Source organism: Sebastes fasciatus, chromosome 23 (genome assembly GCF_043250625.1).
Source record: "Sebastes fasciatus isolate fSebFas1 chromosome 23, fSebFas1.pri, whole genome shotgun sequence".
Lineage (NCBI taxonomy): Eukaryota > Metazoa > Chordata > Actinopteri > Perciformes > Sebastidae > Sebastes > Sebastes fasciatus.
In genome coordinates this window covers 22,517,172-22,523,292 of record NC_133817.1, presented here as the reverse complement: position 1 = coordinate 22,523,292, position 6,121 = coordinate 22,517,172, and the positions used below count along the sequence as shown (strand labels likewise).

The window sequence follows — 6,121 nt, the reverse complement described above, 5'->3', positions numbered from 1 at the left end:
TGTTGTTGGAGACAGTAATAGATGCTAACAATCACATGTTAGTACGGGAAGTACAAAAAACGGATTTGATTCATTTGTAATGATTTGTCATGAAAATGATTAAAGGTCCCATATTGTAAAAAGTGAGATTTTCATGTCTTTTATATTATAAAGCAGGTTTAAGTGATATATAAATACTCTTAAACTATCAAAATGCTCAATATACAGAGAAATAAACACAGCCCGTATTCAGAAATTGTGCGTTTGAAACAAGACGTTAGGATTTTTTGTCCATTTGTGTTGTCACAATATAATAATAATAATAATAATAATAATAATAATAATAATAATAATAATAATAACTTGGATTCATATAGCGCCTTTCAAGAAACTCTAGGACGCTTAACATAGACATAAATAGACACAACAAGATGGGGCGTTGCGGAGCTCTATGGGGAGAGAGTTCCAGAGGGTGGGCTGTTACACTGAAAGCTCTGTCCCCAAAGGTTCACAGGTTTGTGTGGGGGATGGAGAGCTGACCCGTGCCTGAGGATCTCAGGTTCTGGGACTGTGTGTAAGCGTGGAGGAGGTCAGATAGGTACTGAGGAGCCAGGGCATTGAGGGATTTGTAGGCGAGGAGGAGGATTTTGTAGGTGACGCAGGACTTGACCGGGAGTCAATGGATGTGGATGAGGGTGGGGGTGATGTGCTGCCAGGGCTTGGTGCGGGTCAGAACCCTGGCAGCTGAGTTCTGCACATACTGGAGCCTGTCCAGGGCTTTGCTGGGAACCCCGGACAGAACTCCATTGCAGTAGTCCAAACGGGAGGTGATGAAGGCGTGGATGAGGGTTTCAACCACGGAGTCAGAGAGTGATTGCCGGAGTCGAGAGATGATTTTTAGGTGGAAAAAGCAGATTTGGTGATGAACTTAATGTGCGGCTGGAATGATAGAGTTGGGTCCAGGATGACACCCAGGTTGCTGACTTCCGAGGATGGGGAGAAAGAACAGCCGTCGACGTCCAGGTGTAGATCTCCAACCTTCCGGAGCAAGGCCTTGGGAGCCACAACCATGAGCTCGGTTTTGTTGCTGTTGAGTTTTAGGAAGCTAGATGACATCCAGATTTTTATTTCATGCAGGCAGTTTACAATATTAAGACCATTACACGGTTTTAAACCTAAACATTCTAAATGTGTCCCAGTTTATTTCCTATTGCAGTGTATGTAAATAACATCAGCTGACAGGAAGTAAAAATGGACCCAAACTATTGCCTAGCAACGCCATTCCGTTGCAATTCCATTGAAATGCACTAAAACAGAGCGTTTCAGACAGAGGGTAAATACAGGTATATTCAGGTAGACAGTATGAGGAAAATAAAGTGTTTTTTGAACATTACAGCATGTAAACATGTTCTAGTAGAAACACCAAATACAAGTATGAACCTGAAAATGAGCACGATATGGGACCTTTAAATTAAAGCTGTACTGATCAATATTTTTATATTAAAAATATAGTGTTGAAGGTAGAATCTAGTGGTGAGGTTGCAGAAACTTCTCCCGTGTGCCAAACGTGTAGGAGTTTAGTTAGTCCGTTCTGGGCTACTATAGAAACATGGTGGCTGGCTCCGTGAAGAGGACCCGCCTCCTATGTAGATATAAACGGCTCATTCTAAGCTAACGGAAACACAACAAGTCTTATTTTAACACATACTTATTGATATTATATTCCACTTCTGCCAATAGATCCCCCTAATTGTTACTCACCGGTCATAGCAGCTAAAGATCCAGATATTTCTCTCAAGAGTTGGTGGTAACGATCATAGAGCTAAAAGCAGAGTAAATATTGGACTTTTATTCATCAGATGGCCAGAAACATGACTCCAGATGAAAGCTAATGCTGCCCTGTATCTGCTTGTTAGAATGCCCGAGCGGTCACGGAGGCAATGAGGAGAAGTCCACAACCTGATGGCGTTTCAGCATGAAAACATTTTATTTTTCTTCCTCATGTACACACATGTTGGCCTCCACCTTAGCATCTTGTCCCACTGAGCTTCCCCCGCCTTATATAGCTGTTCAATTAGCACATACCATTCCTTATATTAAATGCAACCCACAAATATACAAAAATATACAAATATATTTACATAAACCCTTACTCAAAATATAAATACTCTTAATAAATATATACACACCTAAATATCTTTACTAAATACCGATAAATATTTCACCTGAATAAATACATTTAAAACAGTCCCGCCGAACTCCCCTCTACCCTCTTCCCACTGGTTTTACCCTCCCGGAACTATTTATTGGTGCCCGAGCCCCCTGGGATCTCTTTTGCCCGAACACCATGGGAGACGGAAACAGACAGCGGTAAGTCCATGCATGATATCGACATGACCGTTTTAATGTTAATACAAGTCAATCTACAATCTTCAATCTACTTCCTTATCCCACATTACCTTTTTCCACTACTGGGGTATGTTGTGCACTTCAATCCATTTTAAAAACAATGTTAAATTGTAGTTTAGTATTTTAATGAACACATTTCGCCCCAAGCCCAACACCATCAGGGGTTAGAGGTCAACAGCTTGACAGACTGATGCTAGTTGAGGTGGGATAGGATGGATTTTCTGGTGACCCGCTGTTTAAAAATGACAAACCAATTGCGACCCAATTCACAATAAGCCTTATCTATAAATCGCAAGAAGAGCAAATTTGTGCCTAAATGAACGTTCCTGACCATTTTTACTGCCATTTCTACATCACCTCATGCTGTATTATCTGTAATAGGTAAACCAGCCATTTCAAAGAGATATACGATTGATAAATCACAACTTTGTTTTATTCATATGAAAACACATGTTAAATACTTTATAAATGAGACCAAATAAATCCATTTAGTCAGAGTTGACAGGCTTTACTCTCATCAGTAAAAACAGAATGTACGCTAGCCTTTCATATTATATTCAATGTTATAAATAGGCTACAATTATCAGAACATAAGAACATTCAGGTTCCCTCATGTGGCTCTGAGGTGTACTGCACATATACATCTTTAATGAAAGACACTGGAAGAAATTCTACACATTTATTTGGTGATCCTAATAAAAATGTCCTGCGACCCACACCCGACCCAGTGTTTGGGAATGACTGCCATAGATGGAAAAAGGGTACGATACAAGTGCACACCGCTGCAGAAAAAGTTTCAGTGGAGCTGTGGCTTTTCATATGCTACCAAATCAACTGTTGTTTAAAGGGACAGTTTGTAACTTCTTACACGTATGAATCATTGTGGGTCGGTGTCTCATGCATGCTCGCGTGTGGCAACGCTGTTCAGACTCAGATTCCAACACAACCTACAGTGAAGCACCAAAACCTCTTGGTTGTATCTAGTGAAGCCCGTCTGTTAAACAGTGTTGGCCGCGGTCGGAGGACGCGGGGGAGACCGTAGCTTTGGTCTCCAGGACCGGAGTCTCTGCTGTACTCTGCTCCTCTGCTCCTCTGCCTGCCTTCACTCACACACCGCGCTCCTTCTCACTCTTTTGCTCCACTCTCACGTGCATGTGTGCACACTCCACACTGCAGAAGAGTTAGTGTAGCTCTGAGAATATCTAGTGAACGTTGTGGACAGTGGACGTTTGTGCAGAAATAACTGCTGCAGCTCCTCCAGACCAACAGAGGTTTCCCGTGTCTTGTGAAGTGACGGGGCTCCGCAGAGAGAAACGTTATCGTCTCCGACCAAAACTCTGGTGTCTCCCCTGTTCCCTCCGGCCACGGTCGGGAGGCTGAGGCAGGAAAAGCCAACACTAGGATCAGCATTGATTCATGGAGAGACCTTCGTCTGGTCAGCTAACATTACTGCCAAGCAGCTGAAATATAGAGTGATATTGTGCTTTTAGCTGACGTGTGTCGCCTCACTGTGTTGAGTGATGCTCGTTCATGTCTATTTAGAGCGAGCAAGCGCGAGCTCGACGCTGACTTTCGTTGATTTCACGGCCACAGGTGTCGCTGTTAAAAAGTAGTTCTAAGGTTACAAATAGTCCCTTTAAGTTTTGATACTTATTTTCAATTTTTTCTGAAGCTGTTTCCACATTTCACTTTTTTTTTTAAAAATGTTCACATTATTTTTTGGGCTGCTCCTCAATTTCCAAAAATTGTATTTAGTATGCACGTTGTTTGAGTTTACTGTTGTGAACGCACTGTATGGATGAAGATCTATGGAGTTGCATCTCCACGTGACAACTGGTTGGACACGGGAAGACAGTCCTGAAGACATATTGAAATATTTATGTCTAATCCAATATGACAGACTTTTTTATTGAGTACTTATCTGCTACAGGGACCAACCTTCCTGTTTGAGTGACTCTTCTACTGTATACATTGATTATGTTATTATGGCTCATATGCAGCTTGGTTTTTGTTTTCATCATCCATACATAATAGCATATTGACACGTTTATCATTTGCATGTGATTCTAAAGCAGCGCTGTTATAAATGATTGCTTGTCAGAGTCAGGAGAGAGTTTCCTAATGATTGGAAAGGTCGTTAGTCATTAGTATGTAATTGCCTGGTTTGCATTGTCTATTGATGAAGCACTTTAATGCTAATTATTATGAACCAACATTTTAAATATTAAAGCTGAAGTAGGCGAGATTGGAGCTCACTCACACACTGCGCTCGTTCTCACTCTTTCGCTCAACTCTCACGTGCATTTGTGCTCACTCCACACTGCAGAAGAGTTAGTTTAGCTCTGAGAATATCTAGTGAATGTTCAGTGGACGTTTGTACAGAAATAACTGCTGCAGCTCCTCCAGACCAACAGAGGTTTCCCGTGTCTTGTGAAGTGACGGGGCTCCGCAGAGAGAAACGTTATCGTCTCCGACCAAAACTCTGGTGTCTCCCCTGTTCCCTCCGGCCGCGGTCGGGAGGCTGAAGCAGGAAAAGCCAACACTAGGATCAGCATTGATTCATGGAGAGACCTTCGTCTGGTCAGCTAACATTACTGCCAAGCAGCTGAAATATAGAGTGATATTGTGCTTTTAGCTGACGTGTGTCTCCTCACTGTGTTGAGCGATGCTCCTTCATGTCTATGTAGAGCGAGCACAAGCTCGAGCCCGATGCTGACTTTCGTTGACTTAATGGCCACAGGTGTCGCTGTTAACAAGACATTTTTGATTCTTACAAACAGTCCCTTTAAAATCATGAAAAGGTTAAAATTTGAATAGAAGGTGCTATAGTAGAATATGGATCGTAAACGCAAGGAACAAGTTTAGTTTTTTCAGAAAGACAGATGATAGAAACCCTCAAGGACAGTTGCACTTTGTTAGAGAAGCTAACGTAATGGCAGCTAGCGAGGTAGTGATGCTAGGACTCTCCACACAGCCTCTTGCACGGTATATGACAGTTTTTTTAAAGATGTTTTAAACTCCCCCCCCCCCCCCCACCCCTATTACTATTTGTTAATGCAACAGCCCCTTTTCTCAGCGAGGGAATGATTAAAATCTCATCTCATCTTATAGTTTCCATGCATCATGCGCCCGCCTGTCCCTCTGAATCTCCACCAGGAGCACGAAATAAAACCCAGTGTGACACAGGGGGGATGACGAGGGTGGAATTTCCACTCCGGTGCAGGTGAACCCAATGATTCATTAAAAAGAACGAGCAAGTCAGCAGGAGTGCTATGGCGAGGAGGGATACTTGGGCAGGTGGGGGTTGGGGGTGGGAGGGAGGAGAGGAGAGGATGGGTGGGGGGGTGAGGAGAGGAGAAGGAGTACAGAGGGCTGTAGTTTCCATCCATATGGTCAGCCAGTTGGTTGGTGGGCCAGTAGTCAGGTCTCAGTGATCCTGAGCTTCACCACGCATGACCGCCAAATCATCACACACACGACCGGAACGCACACTCTCTGAAAGGAGAGAACGTCAGAGAGTGTGTGTATGAGTGTGTGTGTATGAGTGTGTGTATGAGTTTGTGCGGTGTTGGACAGGTGCACCAGATGTCCACTTTCCACTTCTGTGGTCATTGTCACTAACATACTGCGGTATCGTGGGAGGGGATGGAGGCCAAATGGCAGACACAGAAACCAGCGTATCTGGGTCTGGCCGAGAGAGAGAGGGAGGGGGGGGGGGGCAAGTGATCCAGGT

At 43.4% G+C, this 6,121-nt stretch overlaps 1 long non-coding RNA gene across 1 annotated transcript; it reads left to right on the top strand.

Moving 5' to 3' along the window:
• Nucleotides 1-3,291: 3,291 nt before the first annotated feature.
• Nucleotides 3,292-5,089, top strand: LOC141762190 (uncharacterized). The gene is made up of 3 exons (XR_012592746.1): nt 3,292-3,435; nt 3,641-3,905; nt 5,052-5,089. It is a non-coding gene; the product is annotated as an uncharacterized LOC141762190 (long non-coding RNA).
• Nucleotides 5,090-6,121: the final 1,032 nt, after the last annotated feature.